This window comes from Triturus cristatus, chromosome 4_1 (assembly GCF_964204655.1).
Source record: "Triturus cristatus chromosome 4_1, aTriCri1.1, whole genome shotgun sequence".
Taxonomy (NCBI): Eukaryota; Metazoa; Chordata; class Amphibia; order Caudata; family Salamandridae; genus Triturus; species Triturus cristatus.
In genome coordinates, this window is record NC_140585.1 from 1,201,348,249 (window position 1) to 1,201,369,177 (window position 20,929).

The 20,929-nt window shown below is 45.9% G+C and overlaps 1 protein-coding gene across 1 annotated transcript in view; it reads right to left on the reverse strand.

The window, feature by feature from the left end:
* Positions 1–7,724, reverse strand: part of LOC146856383 (retinol dehydrogenase 16-like) — a 128,312-nt gene extending 120,588 nt beyond the window's left edge. The window contains exon 1 of the mRNA XM_085654499.1: positions 7,457–7,724. The gene's annotated coding sequence lies outside the window, so the exon portion shown is untranslated. The remainder of the gene's footprint in view (positions 1–7,456) is intronic.
* Positions 7,725–20,929: the final 13,205 nt, after the last annotated feature.

Genomic DNA, 20,929 nt, shown 5'->3' on the forward strand with positions numbered 1-20,929 from the left:
ATTCATGTTTCACAGCACAGGAGACTCCCCGCCTTACACTTCGACTGAAGCATTTAAACTATCAGAATTAAGCGTCTCTCGAGAGAGTTGTCTTTTCACAAAAAGAAGGGGAGCTGTGTTTTTTTAAAATAAAAAATTAATGGGATCGTCGTGCCCCTCCGACCAGACCAGCACTAGGAATGGGCAGCATGAGCAACTGCCCAGGGCCGCACGCCCAGCAGGTCAACTTGGGGCTCAGCATCTGTGAAGCACCCCTGCCCTGGACCTCACAGCAATGGTGTAGCGCTGCAAGGCCATGTGTAGCTCTGGCCAGAATAAGTGAAGGGACCCACTTCTCTGGCCCCTGCAGCCCTGTGTCATGACTGAAAGGCACAGAGAAGGGCCACCCCATTCCCTGGGCTTCGCAGCTCTACACCATAAGTGTGATGCTCAAGCAACAAAGGGCCTGTCCCTGGCTAATCACTCTGTATTTGGTGCTCCAGTCTCGCACTGACCACACTAAGGCAGTGCAGGACACTCACTGTCCGCACATTTAACTCTTTCAAATGACAAGAAACTCTCTTTTAGCCCTTGATGAGCTGTGAAAGAGGTGCTTGTGGGCAGCTGGTAGGGAGTCTTTGCTGCACAGGACGGCTCCTGCACAAGCAGTTTCAGGAGCACCTTCAGCTACTGGGATGCAAACCGCCTTAAATGAGTCAATGAAATCTATAATCAGGACTTGTCCTGGGAGTATGCCCTTGGCGTCTATTTCTTCCATTAAGGCTGTTTCAAAGTGCGGTCACACTGTTAAACCTGTGGACGAGTCACAGAGATTTTTATTTGCCCAGGATTAAACAGTTGAATAAATCGGTCGAACCAAGACTGCAATGCACTTTTACTTGGTGCAAAGGCTATACACAGGGCCAATGTAATTATGCAGCAGGGGACGGCCAAATCAGGCAGAAGGGTACACTACATTATGCAGTAAGAAAAGGCAAATTATGTACCATAATGTGCCACGTTTTGTGATAGAATTACTTCATAATTTTCTCACGTGTACACTTGTTAATACTGCCAGTGCATAGGTTGCCTGCCCCTCATTAGTATCAATTTAACACCCACACATAGCAATAAGCAACCAATAAGTGATGACCAGTCAACCTTTGAAAAGAGCCTTTCACTACAGGGCAACGCATGTTGCTGTGTTTTTAGTAACATGTGAACCATATGAGCTACAAACATTTTTGGGAGGAAAATCTGTAGAATATTTAGCATATGATGGATTATGTGAAAAATCCATAATTATGCTAAAAACGCCATGGCCACATAATTCTATAATTTCAGTGGCCCTAACTATATGTTTTCCACTGTATTACATTTAGATGAATATATCATGTGACTGGGCACTTCTTCCCTCCCAGGTAATGTTCAGTTAATTTTGTAATCATTAAATGGGATCAAACTACTTCCAATCTTGCCCAAACAAAAGCAGAGCAATAAGTTCAGAAAAGTGATTGCCCAAGAGCACACAATTTGTCCACATGGGAGGCAGGGATTAAAAATGTGTTTCCTTGGAATATAGCATGCTACAACCCGATTGTTACATCGCGTTCCGTAACCACGAGGTCTCTACAACGACCCGTTGTTACAACGCGATGCCATTACATCGCAAGTCATTAGGTCGACTTGCACTAGACGGCGCTCCAACATTAGGAATAGTATAATTTACTATTCCAACTCCACCATGCGCAACAGTAGGGAAGGTGTTGGAGCGCCATATAGTGCAAGTCGATCTATTGACTTGCGATGTAATGGCATTGCGTTGTAACAATGGATCGTTGTAACAACCACGTTGTTACGGAACGCTATGTAACAACTGCGTTGTTAAGGTTGTTTCCCCTCTTCTTGTTCCACATTTCCAACTAGTCCACTAAGCCCCAACTGGGGTATCAGTAATACCTTCGGCAAGGCCAAAGGAGTGCCCTTTCCAGGGAATTGTCATTCTAGTCATAGTGTTTATTTCCATCATATTTAGGTGCAGTGGTAAAGCGGAGATTAGATGTCAAATATCCTTGTTCCCTGGCTAAAACATACCCACTGGAGAAGGTTCTGTGGCAGTGGTTTCTTAATGGACAGCATCCATGCTAGAAAATGATATTTATGTCTGGTGTTTCAAAGCTTAAGAATTTCATTCCATATGGATACCAGGGTTCATTTTCTAAACTTGTTGCTCAAAATGTGCAATAGAAAGTAGTTAAGGCTTCTTCCAGGATGTGGTAAAGGGATCAGAACTCAAATATAGCGTGAATAGAAATCACAATCAATAAACACAATCTATGGCTGAATTATTTTAGGATCACCTGTGTCAGAGGCAGAGATTTAAAAGGAAGTCCGAGAAATCTTCTATGTGACTTGTAGTTCCATTGCCCCCTAAGAAACTTCTGATGTTTCTGCGAACACTATGTGTCTCCATATGCACAATGTGTCTTTGAAGGCAAAAGGTGTCCTGTGAAATGAAAATGGGAAATTTACCACCATACTACAGCCTGCTAGAGCATGGATGTGGGGTCCAGGGGATGGGCCCCCGCTCTCTTAGGACTCACAGTGATGGGTCCTTCATGCATGGCTTAGTGGTGAGGACTCTTCCCCCCTGGACCTTGCAGCACTAGACCATGGATGTGAGGCTCGGGTCAGTGGGGCCTCCTCTCATGGGCCTTGTCACACTAAACAGTAGCCGTGAGGCCCAGGGGATGGGACCACACTCCCCTGGGCCTAGTATTACTAGACCATGGCTAGGGACACAGTGGAATGCACCAACAGCCCCGTGGCCTCACAGCACTAGCCAAAGATGTGAGGCCCAGGAGAAAGCTCCTACACACTCCCCTGGACCCCACAGCCCCAGTTCATGGGGGCGAGAATGTCAAGAGGAGGGAATGCCCATCAACTGGGCTTCATTGCTAGATCATTGTTGTGAGACCCAGGGAAGAGGGCTCCCTTATGCTGGGCTCCTCTCTCCTGGGCCTCACAGCTCTAGACTATGGTTGCCAGGCCCAGGACAGTGGCGAGGGGGTCCTACCCTAGGTCTCATAGCCATGGTCCAGTGCTGCGAGGCCTAAGGGAGCTGGACTTCCTCCCCCAACACCTGGTACTGGGCCCAGGAGGGTTAGGTGCCCAATGTACCCGTATTAGACTGTATTTTACTATGTAGGCAGTGGACAAGATTGAGGAAAGGCTTTTCCTTTGCACCAGGGCCCATGTAACCATTAGTATGCAAATGTCCTTTCCTTCATGGGCCTCACAGGCATGTTTCAGCACTGTGAGGCTGAGAACAGATTCTCCTCTGGGCCTCTCAGCCATGGTTGGATGCCCAGGGAAGGGGGCGCCTGCCCATGAGCTGTGAAGCACTGGACCATGGCTGTGAGAACATGGGAGCCTCTCTTATGAGTGTAGCTATCAATGGTGCAGCAGGTGGCTGTGCCACCAGGGTTCCTGGATGGCAGAGACCCAATGCACCCAGATTATTACTGTGTTTTACGGTCCAGCATTATTTACTCGCATCAGAGTCCATACTATGCCTCTGGTCCCTTCTCTCATGCCCTTCAGAGCCATGACACAGAGCTGCACCTAGGCGTTATAGCCATAGTCCAGTGCTCAGATGCCCAAAAATGGGAGCCTTTTTTCCTGGGACACCCAGCACTGGACTATGGCTCTGAGGGTCGTAGCTTTCAGTAGCATAGCAAGTGCAGTGCCACTATTGCCTTGTGGCGTTTTGGGGCCAATGCACCCAAATTATGGCTGTATTTCACTGTCCATTCAGTGGCTGGAGGAAATGGGGAGGAACAATTTACCTTGCTTGCGCAAGGAATCAATGCACCACTGATACACCACACGTTCTCCTTCCCTGAGTCTCTCAACCATGTTCCTCCGCTGCAAGGCCACACATCGCAGGACCATGAGTGTGAGACCACTTGCAGAGGCATAGGTAATAGTGCAGCAGGTGCAATGAAAGTAGAACTCTTGGCTGTTAGGCCCATAATGTACCCTAATTATGGCTGTCTTTTACAGGACTATGGCTACAAGGCTCATGGGATGAGGTCTCTCTTGTGGACTTAGGTATCATTGGTGCAGCAGGTACAACTGCACTGGAGCCTAGGGGTGTCTTGAACCATATTTATCTAAATTCGGGAAGTATTATACATCAATCCTATGGATTGGGGGAAGGGAAGAGGGGTCCATTTACCTTGCCTTAACCAGGACCCATGGAACCATTGCCAAACCACTGGCCTGCTCTCCTAGGCCTCACATGCATAATCCACAACTGCAAGTTAGAAGAGGCCTATACTCCCCTGGACATCACAGCCATGGTCCAGTCTTGTGAAGCCCACCAAAGTAGGAAGGCAAGTGTCTGGCTTAATCTTTTTTTTTAGATGTTTACCCAGCATACAGTAGTGAGCTCCTGCAAGATGCCAAATGTCTAACTTTCCACGCTTGCCAAGGAACTGATACAGACAAGCAGTGTAATCAAATGGAATATAAAAAACCTGTTTCACTCTGAAGCCAGGAGCAGCCCAGCACAGTGGCATGTCTTACCACTGACTCTCCTGTACAGAGTTGCAAGGGGCCAGCATTTTCTAAAATGGTAACTGGGATGGAGGACTTCGACCAAAGGAAGTGACCTACACAGGCCACTTAATTTAAATGTTTACCTTTAGAGTTGCTAAAATGGAAGAATGTAAAAACTGACAATGGAACACCCTGGAACTAGCAGCACTCACCCTAAAATATTTACTTTAAGATAGTGGCCAGTCAACCCATGAGATAATGGCAGATAAGGAGTTAAAAACACGGGGAGAACATGGTTTGCCCAAGATCAAACAATTTGGTCAAGTAGGAGAACCAAGATTGCTTGTTTCAAGACACATAACTTTCCCAGTATACCACATGCAGTTCCATTGCTATGTTTGCTCTTTTGCTTTGTATTAGACATGACAATACTAGCTATAATGGTAAAATACTGACCAGACACAAACCTAGAGGCCCACCCCCTTCCTGTGCAGCACTGCGAGATCCAACGGAATGAATCGGTTTGTAAGCAGTAGCTGCTGTGGGGGTAGGGGATGAAAAGGACAAAATAAACACTTACCTGAGCACAGCCGGCCACCACCTCTCCTCCGTCCTCATCATCATTCTCCTGGAGTTTGCAGCAGGAAGCATTTGGTCTCCCAGGCTCCCCTGGGCCAATCACAATGCTGCAATGCAGCATTGTGATTGGTCTGATCGCTGTGATTCGGCGCTCACATGGGGACTGAGAGCCTAGCATGTTCTCCACCCAGGCTGTACAATACAGCCAGTAGAGGACATGCCAAGTGTGCATGACAGTTTGGATGACCCAAGACGCCTGATCAAACCATAATGCGAACTTGGAGAGTTCTATCACTCCTCTCCCTGCAGTGCTCTGCCCTCAAGGAGGCCAGCCCCGCCCGCAGGAAACGAACTGAACCACTGCAGTAGGAAAAATAAAATTATAAGAACGTTGCGTTATTATTGTTTTGTTTTTCCTTTTTGAACTGTTTGGCGAGCAGTGGAGGAGCCGCCCACATTAGTGAGGAAGGCTCGCTGCATCATTTAATTGCATTTGAGATGTGAGCTTTGTAGGGGTCATGCAAAATTTGGAGAAATCATCACATGCATGTGAAAGGAGATGTAGCTCAAAACTGTTAATTGAATCTGCGTCATGCTAACCTCTTCGCTGCGGCGGAATTTCCGCCGCAGCGCTCCCGCTGTGCTGGACATTCCGATCTCGGGCGTGGCATGATGTCTCCCAGCCGTCGCCCGCACACCCCCATCGTGACCGCATGACGGCCGGGAGACGTCATGAGCACCGAAGAGGCTAATTTACTAAAGGAAATGTACTCTGACACAATGAAAATATATACAAATAATTAGTATCACAACTTTTAAAGGCTTCAGAGGGCATTGATTGGTGTCATGTGGCCGTGGCATAGGGCACATGACTTCAAACCTTTTTAGACTACATTCTGGTAGTTTCTAGTATTTTACATGGGGGGAAGAGGTGTGGCGCCGCGGCCAGGGCGACTGACCCCGGAATCTGGGAATCACGGTTCGATCCCCAGCGCCGGCGGCAGATTAACCCAGCACCATGTGACTCTGGGCAATAGCTTGCTTAATCTTCCCAACGGCCCCCAGCGCCTAGAGACCCTTACGGGTAATTGTTCGCGCTTTACAAATGTGGATTATTACAAATGTGGATTATTACAGTGACTTGGATGATTTGTTTAATTGCGTTGGGTAACGTGCAAACCATCTTGGAACTTCTATGCACATTGGCCCCCCTAAAGGCATTCTGCATGCCGCAGCACACCAACTAGGGGCAGAAGAAATATGATAACATTGTTCCACCCTCATGGAACTCCACAGGCTCCCCTTGCCAGCCTGTACCATCTTCGAAGCCAGCTGCATCATCTACAAAGCCATCACAAATCATTAACTATCAGTCAGCAAACCAGCTACTTTCCCCTATTACTCTTTGACTTTAAGCTTTTCTTTTACCCTGTACAGAACTCTGCTGACTTTTGACTTGTTTCCCACCATAGAAATGCTACATGCATAAGACTGTCAGCCCTGCCTACTGGAACGACAAGCGCCCTATCTCCAGAGGCTCTCAATACACTCACAGCAAGGACATCTTGAGATGGAAGAAGTGTTAATAAGAAACAAAAAAGTTAAACGGCCTTTCCTATCTATGCACCAAGCATTTAGAACATATCCCCAAATCCATACGGACAGCCCCAACCAGCACCAGTTTAAGAAACCGCTAAATACTCAAATGTTGACTTTCTCTTTGGTTTCTACCCTGTACAGCGCTTTGCAGCCATTCAGCTAGGTTTGCACTATATAAATTCGCCATACATACATATATAATGCACTTTTCTGGAACCAATTTGTTAAAATGTGATTAAAGATAAATGTTTTGGAGAGACTTAGGCCAAGCCTTTCCTCCCAGTGTGACTAATATAAAGTATTTATTCTTAAATTAATTTTAAAACATAACTATTCATATGTACCATAATTTAGGCTTTTATTGTTTGACTGATATCTACATTAGTAAAGTCGCGTCTTGCCAAGTCGCTTCAACAACAGCCGATTGATGGCACTTCCTGTAATGTTTCCTGTGATGTAATTTCAGGTTAAACTGTATGCAAATTAGAGGGGATTCCCATCCAGCCCAGGCCCTAAAGGCCCTAGAATCGGTCATGCCTCCCCTCTTCAGATCTTGGTTTCGCGAGGTCAAATTTTAGGTCTGTGATTTGCCCACATTCACACGACGTTGAGCCGATGCCGGGTGGCACAGTTCCAAAATCGGCTGCCCTGGAGTCGGAAATAAAGCCACATCTCGCTTACAAGCAACGCACTGCGCGTTTAATAAAATGAATAAGTCATATTTATGTTTACTCGCCTCGCTTTTCCGGCACAGAGAACAGCTACCAGAGGCTTCCGGTGTAGAACAAGGGGGGCTGCTGGCAATGTGAGCGAGCCTCGCAGGCGGGGCCATATGAGCGGAGGAGAGGGACTGGGAGGCCACTTCGAGGCAGGGCTGTTGCTATGAACCAGCTCTTAGAATTACTGTGGCTCAGGAAGGGCGGGGGGAGGAGGGGGGGGGGGGGGCATCACCCTTCACGTAGAACCTTTGGACCATGTCGACAGATATCAGTTCTGCGCATCTCAAAGGGTTACGCATTTTTCACTTCTGAAGGCACGTTTCGTGCTTTTTTAGGTCTCGCCTGAGACAGCGCTTTAGCGCTGCTCTGGCGAGACTTATAGTAAGCGAGTTTTGGAAGTGCAAACAGTGGCTTTTCAGGCCGCCAAATACAGTGCATGTGCGCCAGGCGCGCGCACCATTTGGCAGCCTGAAAAGCACTGCCTGATCACTTGCTTTGATGTCCTCAGTGAGCCGCGCGGCCACTGAGGACATCAAAGTGCACACCATTTGCCACCCCCTTCTTGCTTGTTGCTTGTTTGCCCCCCTCCCCCAACCCCCAACATGAAAACACACGTGAGCCTAAAATATTCACCCGTTGGAGTGGAATCCACTCCTTTCCAGTGGTTGTTACCGATGAGCCTGTTTTTGGCACGTGTAGTTTTTGGGTGCTCCTGTCCCTCCCTCAAACTCCAGCACAAATCTGCTCTTTGTCGGCCGTGCTTAAGGTTTCAGCACAGCACAAGCTTTAATGTAAACAACACGGGCAATACAAACCATGGTGGCCGCAGCTTTATTTTCACAGCCTCGCATAACTCGTTGTTTTATTTTTAATTTACATTAAATAATGTAGGCCGCGCTTCCTCTTATTTATTTGTTTAATTTTTTTTAATTCACGGTTTTACCATGCCGAGACTCGAACCGGCTTCTCCAGGTCCAAAGTCGGCAGCTCTAAAGGTCATGCCACAACATCTCCACTGCTGCTGGGCATGGGTGTCACAGCTCTCCTCTCAGCCCTCTCTCACAGACATTCATTTCACTTCCTGCAACTAAAGGACGATACATAGGGGTGCACCTCATTTGTATTACACCAGAATCTGACTTAGATCACGATGAATTGGCTACCTATAGCTTGCGTGTTTACCAATTTCCTTACATCTAAGCCACTTATGTAGCCTTGTCACATGTGACATTTGGTTGGAACAGAAATGTCTCAGGAAAATTGTCAGATCCTGTCCTAGAAATGCTCCCTCGGTGGAGTAAAGAAACTGATGAATGAATATGCGTGTCTTCTTCTCACACTGCTGGGCCATTTTTTTGTGTACAACATTCCTGTTTCAAGTAGATTTCTATTGCGAAAGGCATTGTGGGGAAATTTTACTCGACAATTTTGCATTTTTTTTTATCTTAGAAGCACCGCGGCGAGGAGCAGACGGGCATTGTATTTGCTCTACTTACAATACAAAACCTTCCCCTGTTCCCAATCTCCTTCCACAAGTTTGTTGCCTGCTTTATTATCGTACAGGTATGGTTTGGGAAGGGAAGTAGTGCCCATCCTTCTAGTGCATCATGCAGCCGTGCATCATGTAGGAAATCAAAGAAGTGCCTGTATTTTGCAACTTATTTCTGTTTGATGGTCTGGTGGTTACGGAAGGCAATACGGTGAATAACCAATGATTCTTTTTCTATTTTCGGAAAATGTTGTTTTTAGGTGTAGCTGAAGACAGTCTGTCAGAGCGGCACATCAAAAGCATGCTGACAAAGAGGGTGCGGGCCATCACCCTTCAGCCATTGGTGGGCTAGGGTCAACCCCATTCAGCCATATTTTGAGGAGAGGGCCTTCACATTTTAGATCGGAGCAGAGGAATATTTCAGTCCTACAGCTGACTCTTAGGTGAGATGGTCCCAGCAAAGAGACTTTCTCCACCCACCACCCTTCAGATGCAGCACACGGACAGCCCAGACTCCCCTCCGTAGATACTTCTCCCTCCCCTCTCCTCCTCCACATTTGTCACCTGCCTGACAAAGGCTTGTCTCCACACATGCCACTCATCCCCATTTCTTCTACAGCCGCCATATTTGTGGCAGCTGCAGCGACCACTGAGGCTTTTTGTTGTTTCCAGGGCTGTTTATGTTTGTGTCTGACCATCTTCCTTCACTTGGGGCATGCATCTCTCAAGAGTGCTGTGAGGGGTTCCTGGTCGGCAGGGTCACCGTGGAGAGTTACACATCCCCAAGTTGAACGGGTCTCTACGCTGGCGCTCTTCATTGGGAGGGAAATGGATACAGGGGAGGAACTTTTTTTTCCCTTTGGAGATATTCTATGCAGGTGATTGCAAGTTTAATACAGATGTGCACACGTGGGTTTACATACAAATATACTTGATACAGTTATCGTTTTTACTTCGAGTTGTCGATATTTTTACAGTGGATATGACTGTTATGATGGTGGCATCAGGTACCCGAGCATGTTTTATTTCCGTCCGTAGTGCACGCATTGAAGGGATTTACTCAAATCTGCTGGCATTACCAATGTGGCCCTTATAGAGCTGCGTGGCTGCTGCACTCCCCAGGGGGAGGCTGCAGAGCATGGCAGTCCCACGAGAGACTGCTACATTCCTGTGACTGCAGATCTGTCTCAAAGTGAGCGCACTGCGTGTTAGTTCTAAGCAAGCGCTGCAAGCCGAGCACCCTCAGTGAGAGAAGGTCGGGCCGTGCCACAGCTGTTCTTTTCCACTGATGGGGTTTGCGCTTTCAGCCGTAAAAATACCAACTGGTAAAGCCTGAGAGCAGTCGCTGTGTTTCCGCACCGCACTGTCCACTGACCACTAGAGACATTGCTCCAGCCAAGGAGCCCGTGCATGGCTGAAAAATACCATTAGTGCCTCAACCCCCCTTTTAGGTCTCGCCTGACCTCACTTTCACGGCCGCTTTGATGTTTGATCGCGATCACTTTCGCGGCCGCACGGCCGCTTGTTTTCTTCTATTATTTCTAAGTTACAGACTTGAAGCTTCGTTTGCCGGTGATAAGAGCCTCCCATCTAAATTCGGATACCGCTTTTGTGCGCACATTAACTCTTTCCATGGCAGCGGCAGCGCTCTGAGCCCACCCCCCCCCCGCCCCCCCCCCAAACTTGAACCCCAGAGAGTCCGGCGCAAATTCCAGTCGGCATTTCATCACTTAAAAGACTACATACATCTTGTTGCCCATAGTAGATGGTGTAACCAGGCGATGGCTGGGCTTCAGTCCATCTCACATCGACCGCCGACACCTCGAGTGCGCTAACTGCGCTTGTGAATAACTTGGGTGAACAGTGAGTCTCTCTCACTGCCCGGTCATGGGGCTCCCAGAAGATCACGCACTCGCTCTAAACCCGGAGCTCGTGACCGTGAACGGAACCTGCAGAGAGGGCGCAAAGCGTAAAGGCACTGTCTACGCACTGCCAGGTGAGCCGTCTTCTCCCGCAGCACTTTAATGCCATCCTCTCACACTCACCCACGTGTGCTGCTGCATTACACACTGCTGCATTACACACTGCTGCATTACACCATGCTGCACGCCTCACACTGCTGCACGCCTCACACTGCTGCACGCAACACACTGCTGCATGCCACACACTGCTGCACGCTGCACACTGCTGCACGCCGCACACTGCTGCACGCCGCACACTGCTGCACGCCACACAATGCTACACGAAACACTGCTGCACGCCACACACTGCTGCATGGCACACACTGCTGCACGCCACACACTGCTGCACACTGCTGCATTACTCACTGCTGCATGCTGCACGACACTGCTGCACGCTGCACACTGCTGCATGCCGCTGCACGCCACACAGTGCTGCATGCCTCACACTACTACACGAAACACTGCTGCACGCCTCACACTGCTGCACGCCTCACACTGCTGCACGCCTCACACTGCTGCACGCCACACACTGCTGCAGGCCACACACTGCTGCACACCACACACTGCTGCACGCCACACACTGCCGCACGCTGCACAATGCTACACGAAACACTGCTGCACGCCACACACTGCTGCACGCCGCACAATGCTACACGAAACACTGCTGCACGCCGCACACTGCTGCACGCCGCACACTGCTACACGAAACACTGCTGCACGCCACACACTGCTGCACGCCGCACAATGCTACACGAAACACTGCTGCACGCCGCACACTGCTACACGAAACACTGCTGCACGCCACACACTGCTGCACGCCGCACAATGCTACACGAAACACTGCTGCACGCCACACACTGCTGCACGCCGCACACTGCTGCACGCCGCACACTGCTGCACACTGCTGCATTACTCACTGCTGCATGCTGCACGACACTGCTGCACTCCACGCACTGCTTTTATGCGAGTTTATGCTACTGACATTGTAAATGACAATGCCTTTTATTTGTTTTAAAACCAAAACATAAATAAAAGGCATTGTAATTTTACAATGCCAATAGCTCAAACTCTTATAAATGCGAGACCTATTGCATTGCAAATGCTTGTTTTGCCCTTGTCTGCAGTGTCCTGCTGATTAACTACGAGTTGGACACCCACAGCAGTCTGTATGGTCCAGATTGGTCAAAATCGGCCTCTCATCTCCTGGTGTCGAGAGGAGGAGTACCTTTGAGTTGGTTAAAACAAACATTGGCATAGCCAATAGGTCTCACGTTTGGGATCTTTTAAGTGTTTTGCTTGAGCTCGTGGGGGGGGGGGTGGAGGTAAACAAGGCGCTACGGGGGGAAAGGTAAACAAGGCACGACGGACTGAACGTAAATCAAACAGCTGCCCAGGCTTTTCGATGAAATTATTACAACTTATTGCACAAGGAGGTCCGCGTTGGCAGCCCCGGGTGCTGTGTGCTCCAGATTTGGAAAAACAAAGGAAGATCCCGCGGCTGTGCTCTGAAAGGACCATTTGGCAGTTAAACAGTCTCCCCCACACGCAGACACACACAGGCAGACACACATGCAGCGAAGCAGCCGCACACGCTCGCAAACCACACACACTCATTCACAATCTCACTGAGACACGCAGATACACAGGCAGACAGAATTACAGACATGCAGAGAGGCAGACACATGCACTTATACAGACTTACAGACACAAATACATACACACTCGCACCAAGACACACATACAGACAGGCAAGAGAGCAAAGAATGTTCTACTTGACCAGTTTTTACCATTTTGTAGCACACTAGCCTGGCAATAAAATTACAGGGTCACTCCCTTGTACTGCTCACACCAGCAGAACACCAAACAAATAATAACAAGCATTTGCAATGCAATAGGTCTCGGATTTACGAGAGTTTGAGCTATTGGCAATGCAATAGCTTAAACTCTCGCAAATGTGCGACCTATTGCATTACAAATTACTAGCGCCAATGCGGCGCTTTCACATTCATGGTGGCCCCACCCATCTCTTTAGACAGGCTGCGTCTAAAGAAAGGAGCGTGGCCGACAAAGTGAAAGTGGGGTATGGGGCGCTTTGACAAAAAAAGCATCTGTTTGTCAAGTTGAAAAAACAGATTTTTTTTTGTAAAAGTGCCCATCCCTCGCTTTCACTTTAATGTTGGCCATGCCCATTCCTTTAGACACAGCTTGTCCCCGGAGCTGCTTTAGAGCCATAGAACCAGGTCAGCAGAGCTGCTCTAGAGCCAGAGAACCAGAGTTGCTCTAGAGGCAGAGAACCAGGTCAGCAGAGCTGCTCTGGAGCCAGAGAACCAGGTCAGCAGAGCTGATTTAGAGGGAGAGAACCAGGTCAGCAGAGCTGCTTTAGAGCCAGAGAACCAGGTCAGCAGAGCTGCTCTAGAGCCAGAGAACCAGGTCAGCAGAGCTGCTTTAGAGCCAGAGAACCAGGTCAGCAGAGCTGCTCTAGAGGACGAGAACCAGGTCAGCAGAGCTGCTGTAGAGCCAGAGAACCAGGTCAGCAGAGCTGCTCTAGAGCCAGAGAACCAGGTCAGCAGAGCTGCTTTACAGCCAGAGAAACCAGGTCAGCAGAGCTGCTTTAGTGGGAGAGAACAAGGTCAGCAGAGCTGCTTTAGCGCCAGAGAACCAGGTCAGCAGAGCTGCTCTAGCTGACACTGACTGACTGACACTGACAGATTGACACTGACTGACACTGATTGACTGACACTGACACTGACTGACATTGACACTGACTAACACTGATTGACTGACACTGACTGACTGACAATGACTGACACTGATTGACTGACACTGACTGACTGACTGACACTGACTGACTGACACTGATTGACTGACACTGACTGACTGACACTGACTGACTGACACTGACACTGACTGACTGACACTGACTGACTACTCTCTACTACTCGCTCTCTACTACTCACTCTCTAATACTCTCTACTACTCTACCTCTCACTCTCTACTACTCTACTACTCACTCTCTACTACTCTCTACTACTCTCTCTCTCCTACTCACTTTCTACTACTCACTGTACTACTCTCTACTACTCACTCTCTACTATCTCCTACTCACTCTACTTCTCTCTAATACTCACTATCTACTACTCTCTACTACTCACTCACTACTACTTCACTGCTCTCTACTACTCACGCTCTACTACTCTCTCTCTACTACTCTCTACTACTCACTCTCTACTACTCACTCTCTACTACTACTCTCTACTAATCTCTAATACTCCCTCTCTACTACTCACTCTACTACTCTCTACTATTCACTCTCTACTACTCACTCTCTACTATTCACTGTCTACTACTCACTCTACTACTCGCTCTCTACTACTCTCTACTACTCACTCTCTACACTCTCTACTACTCACTCTCTACTACTCTCTCCTACTCACTCTACTACTCTCTATTACTCTTTACCACTCACTCTCTACTACTCTACTACTCACTCTCTACTACTCTCTCTCTACTACTCACTCTCTACTACTCTCTACTACTCACTCTCGACTACTGATTCTCTACTACTCACTCTCTACTACTCTCTATTACTCTCTACTACTCACTCTCTACTTCTCTCTACTACTCACTCTCTACTACTCACTCTCTGCTACTCTCTCTACTACTCTCTACTACTCACTCTCTACTCTCTATTACTTACTCTCCACTCTCTACCTCTCTACCTCACTCTACCTCTCTACCTCTCTACCTCTACCTCTACACCTCTACCTCTCTACCTCTCTCTACCTCTCTCTACAGGCACACATATATACATGTATATATATACATATATATGCATATGCATTTATATATGTATATGTATATATATACATACATATATAAACATATATATAATCTGCATATCTATATAAATACAAATATAAATGCATGCATACATATACATATATGCATACATATGCATGTTATGTACATGAAAGTTTGAAAAACACTAATACAAGCAAAGCTAAAAAGCCACCTATTTACAAACAGAATTGCTTTAACTTAAACGAGGGCAAACCCTATTGCATTTTCAATGCTTGTTTACTTGGTTCCATCAAGAAGGCATTCAGATGTATCACACATTTGCCATAAATTCTGAATGGTAGCACTCTAGTTGCTCATTATATCACTGTAGTAAAGCTACTGCTCACCAGGGAAGTCTGCTGCTGGTATTCAAAGTGCATGTTTCAGTCTGCATGTCAGAATTATTTAATGAAATAGAAGAGGATTTGAGAAGTCAAAATGTGCACCAGTTTTTCTTTCTGCAGCATTAATCATAATTTCTATTTACAAAATGAACCTTCTCATTTTGTTTCTTTGCAAATTAAATGTTTTAAGTGTTACCACTTTATTCCAATCAAGATGGCTTCAGGTGTGCCATACTTTTGTCATAAGTAAGACTGTTAGCGCTCTAGTTGTTATTTAGAACACTCTGGGACATTGTGTCATTGGGCTATACTTGGGCTACATCTGGGTGATATTTGTGCTACATTTGGGCTCTTTTGTCTCTGGTGGCCATCTTGGGAGATGTGGTATCCTGGGTGTCATGGTGATGCTTTGCCTGTGACACCTAGCTCTTCTAGCTCTTTGTTATGTTATGTTATGTTATAACGTTTTATTGAGCGCGAACAGCTGCCCCAGCAACGAGGCGTCCCGGCGCTGAACTATAACAATAACCTGAGGGGGGAGAAGGAAAGGAACGGGCTGTAGGAGATTAAGATGGGGAGAATAGAAATGTTTTGATCGCTTTGCGGAAGGCCAGCAGGTTAGTCATGACATGGGAATGTTCTATGTGTTACCAAGGTGAGAGAATGTAATGATTTAAAGTGAGCTGTTGAGTGAGAAGCTGTAATGGTGAGAGCTGGCTGTGGTATTGGATGGGTCCTGTTATACCTTGGAATAAACCTGCAAGTTCCTGATGAATCTCCTGAGTCAAGTGTCCTTATTATATGCAAAGGAGATTCCCACATTGGCGAAGTCGGCAGCTGGACCAAAGGAGGACCCAACATCCACAACGCTCTGCTTTGATTATTTTACAAGGTACTGTGAATTCAGATTTGGGGGCTGGGAGCTCTCACCGTGAATATTTATAATATGGTAATTAGGTTATGGATCGTCACGGGCTCGCCCCTCTTATAATAGTTTTTTTTCTCGTCTAAAAATGTAATGGAGCTGTCAACTGCTACCAGCACATGAAGCTGTGTGACATTCATGCTAGTGCGCTTATTTTTCATACTTTCTTGACCGCGCTAGACTTTAGGCGGAAGCGCATTATTTGAGGCTAAAACCGTTGCCTACCGTCACGCGGTGTTTTCTACTGACTACGAGGGCTTCGCTGCGTGTGGGTGTTGCCCCGTGCCTCAGTCTTCACCATTGTTCTGGTGCGAGGATCGAGGAAAGGCATGGAGCGTTGCCAGGCAGCCGCGGCACCGGAAAACAACGTTGCCAGGCAGCCACAGCACCGGAAGAGTTTGTGCGTTTCACCTCCGTGATACGCACACGCCTCGTTGGTGACGCATTTAAAGAAGGAAGTGGAAGCGTTGCCCAGCAACTCTAAAAAGAAGCATCACTAGTTTGTTCCAGTGCGTTTCAAGTTGAGTTTTGCATCCGTGATACGCACACGCTAAAATAGACACAGAGCGCATCAATTCAATTGTGAATTACCATTTGCGTGCATTATCCTTCTTCATCAATGACACGCACATTTGGGAATAATTATTCCAATTCATTCTATCTCTCAACTGTGCGTCCCACATCAGTGATACGCACACTATGGTAAAATATAGAGGCAGCTTTCAAGGAACATCAATTGTTCACTTCCCTTTAGTTACTCTGACTCGCTCACATTTAAGGAAGTTACTGGCTCGTTATTTTTTTTTCTTCTAACTTGACTTTTCGGATTTATTCATAAATGACAGGTTACTATTTGGTCATTTCCTTAATTTTACAGTTACAGATTCTCCTGTTCGGAGTTACATTTACTCATATTGTCGCATGAATTTTGGTCAATACTACAGAATGAGAACAGTGAAGCTTTTAACAAGTTTTTTTTCTTTTTCTCTCTTGTTACCTGACACTGCCATCTACTGTTCATTTTTGAGAATGTATTCTTCTACGATTGACAAGTTTAAGTGGGAAGGTTGTTATGTTCATTCCATAGTGTATGATTGTAACTTCATTCAGCAAATCTGGGTCTATGTGAAGGAAGCATTCTAGTTTATTCTTCACATTATATTTAATAGTGTTAGTGAGGTTTGCGTTTAAGTTGGAACAGCTCTAGTGTGCTCTAGAATTAACTTTTTTTTTTTGTGGTCTGGAGTGGGTTATTATTTAGTATTTAATTATGCAGAATGTGACTGCTCCTTCCTTCTTCTTATCTGAACCTGGTGAGCCCACTATCAAGTGGAAGAAGTGGAAGAAGGTATTTGAGCTATATGCTAAGGTCTGTGGCGTGAATCTTGGTGCAGAGAGAAGAACCGCTCTCCTTTTACATTGTCTCGGGTCGGAGGAACAAGATGTTTTTGACCATCTAGCTGATCTTTCTGCTGCTGAAAGCAGGGGTCTAAATGAATATGAAGTTTGTATTAAAAAATTAGATAATCATTACCTACCAAAAGTTAGCACAATACTTGAGAGATATCAGTTCACTAAAAGGCTTCAAAATGATGGGGAATCAGTAGAAGTGTATATTACTCAACTAAGGAAGCTTGCGTCTTCTTGTAAATTTGAACAACTTTTAGATGAGAGAATAAGAGATCAGTTTATGTTAGGATGTAACTTGGAGAAAGTTCGCAAAGAACTGTGGTTAAGAGATGAACCTTCCTTAGATGAGGTGTTACAAGTGGCAAAAAGGATCGAACACTCTTTAAAATGTGTTGACACATTAAAGAAGGATGTGCAAGTCTCTATTCAAACTGTTAAGGAAGGCATTCCAAGTAAAAATCTGTCGAAAGGTGATGACGCTGTTAAAGGTAAATCTAAATCTTTTGTTCCGAAATGTTTTAGGTGTGATAAACTTATGCATTATGCGAATGATAAAAAATGTCCTGCACTAAAGGCAATTTGTGCCAAATGTAAGCGCAAGGGTCATCTTTCAGTTGTTTGTAAAACAGAAAATTCTGCCAGCAATGTCAGAACTGTTGAGACAGAGGTTCAGGAAGAGGACTTTGTGTGTGGTCAAATAGTAGTTCAGATTCAATCGGATGTACAACAAAATAAGTCTGGCGAGCAAAGATCTTGTCCTTTGGATATAATACAAGTTGAGGGTGAATCTACAAGAGTACTTTTTGATTCAGGGGCCAAAATCACTATTGTTTCGAAAACATTCTATCACACAAAGCTTGCTGGGAAAGTTAATTTACTTAAACCAGATATACGCCCTTTGGCTTATGGGGGAGAAACCATACCACTGTGTGGGTATTTTGTAGGTTTAATTGAATACTGTGGACGATATGTATCGGGGAAGGTGTATGTCTCCAAGAATGGTGACGGTATTATTAGCTGATTCCAACAAGCGGATTTAGGGGTCATGTTGGACCCAGGGAGTTCCTCTCCAATCATTCTTAAGCAACATATTCAAACTGTTCATCTCAATTCTGATGGGGATGTTGTCAGTGATATTAAAAGTAAATTTCCAAAGGTACTTAGAGAGGAATTAGGATGTCTTAAAGATTTTAAATTGAGCATTCCTTTACGTCCTAACTTTCAACCTTCTTCATGTAAAGTTAGGAGTGTACCTCTAGCAGTGAGAGAGGAGATGAGGAAAGAATTAGAGAAACTTAAAGATGGTGGAATAATTGAAGAGGTTACCAACACTGAATGGCTTGCTCCGGTTGTCGCTGCACGCAAGGCGAATGGGTCTCTACGCTTATGTGTGGACTTGAGACAACTAAATAAATGGGTGATTGTAGACAAGTATCCACTACCTAATATCTCGGAGTTACTCACACTACTAGGTGGTGCCAAAGTTTTTAGCACAATTGATTTAGCTTCTGCATACCACCAAATTGAGCTGGAGACGCCTTCCAGAGACCTGACTTCATTTATCACGCCTTTCGGAACATTCAGATTTGTTAGGATGCCGTTTGGCCTAGTGTCAGCGGCATCTGTATTTCAACGTGCTATGGAGAGAGTTCTTGAGGGGTGTGATGGGGTTTGTGTCTATCAGGATGACATTTTGGTTTTTGCAAAGGATCACAAGGAGCATAGGAAGTTTCTTTTTGATGTTTTAAACAAACTTGAGGATGCCAATCTAACCATAAAGTTAGAGAAGTGTCGCTTTGAAACCTCTTCTATTCATTATTTAGGACACACGATTTCAGGTGCAGGTATCTCTCCAAAACCTGACTTGGTTAACACAATTTCTCGTATGCCACGTCCGTCATCTAGAGAGGAAGTTATGAAGTTTTTTGGCATGGCGGAGTATTATAATAAATTTGTTGAGGGATTTGCGGAACATTGCTCGAGTATGAGGGCACTTTTGAAGAAAAGTGTGGAATTCAATTGGTCTCAGGAGTGTGATGAGGAATTTGTTGGGCTTAAGAAAAAACTCTGTAATGCACCTAACCTTAAAGGTTTTAATCCTTCTAGGATTTCTGTAGTAACTACGGATGCAAGTGTCAAAGGGTTGGGGGCAGTGTTACAACAGGAGAGTGAAATGGATTGGAAACCATGAGTTTCATTTCTAGAGGTCTTAAGGATAGAGAATCACGCTACTCTGTAATTGAGCGCGAGGCTCTTGCAGTATTTTGGGCCATCAGGAAGTTAAAGAAATTTTTGTGGGGTACCAAATTTTTGGTTAAATCAGATCACAAACCCCTATGTGAAATATTTTTAAAAAAAGGTATCGACCAAGTTTCCGGCAGAATTAGTAAGTGGGTCATAGCTCTCCAAGTGTATGATTTTGAAATAAAATACATCCCTGGTATTGAGAACACCGTAGCTGATGCTCTTCCTAGGCTTGTAGAGGGTTCTGGTGAGGAAGAAAACACAGATGATTGGGTTGAGAATGTGGCAGGACCAGCCTCCACACATGATGGACACAAGGAGCAAGATACGAGGTCAGAGGAATTAGTAGTTAACCTCTCAGACCGTACCCTCACAGAGACTGAACAGAGGGCCCTGAAAAAAGGTTTGGGCTTTGTCCCTACCCCTAGGGTGGACAAATTTCAGGAAACTTGTGAAATACAACAATTCTTTAGGAAGATACGCCTAAGAGCATATTTTCATGACCATACTCCCATTGAGAGTGAGGACTCTGGGTTACGCAATCCATCTACCTTCACTCCAACGAATAACATGGTCCCCCCAGAAGTATTGACTTTTGAAAAGGCAGTCAAGAAAGAAATGGTTACAATACGTCCCACTGACACATTCCATAACCTCTCCAATGCTGAGAAGTCTGCAGCAAGGGCCCTTGCGACACACAATAGTATAACTATTAAACAGGCAGATAAGGGAGGTGCAACTGTCATACAATCCACTGTGGACTATGACAAGGAATGTCAGAGACAATTGGCTGACTGGAGATATTACATCCCCGATCACATTGGACCCGACTGACAGACTAAGGACCACCATCACCACTATGGTGGTCGAGGCCGAGAACAACGGCTGGATCACAAGGAATGAGGCAGAGTTCCTGTCCACAAAAAATCCAAGGACACCGTATTTTTATACGCTGCCCAAAATTCACAAAGGAACTACACCAACCTTGAGCCACTTTCGAGGTTTTGTGATCACTTTTTACAACCCTTAGTGAAACAAACACCCTCATATGTTAGAGATATGACTGACATCCTCTGCATTTTAGATGAGACAGAAACCACGGAAGAGATAAACCTCTTGGTCACTCTAGATGTGGAGGCTTTATATACAAATATACCTCAACAAGCGACCCTAACAGTCATGGAGACGGCCCTGTTAAGAGAGGAGTGGACATCACCAACACCAGTGTCCTTTATCATGGAATGCGCATCTCTCGCACTCACTGAAAATTACTTTGA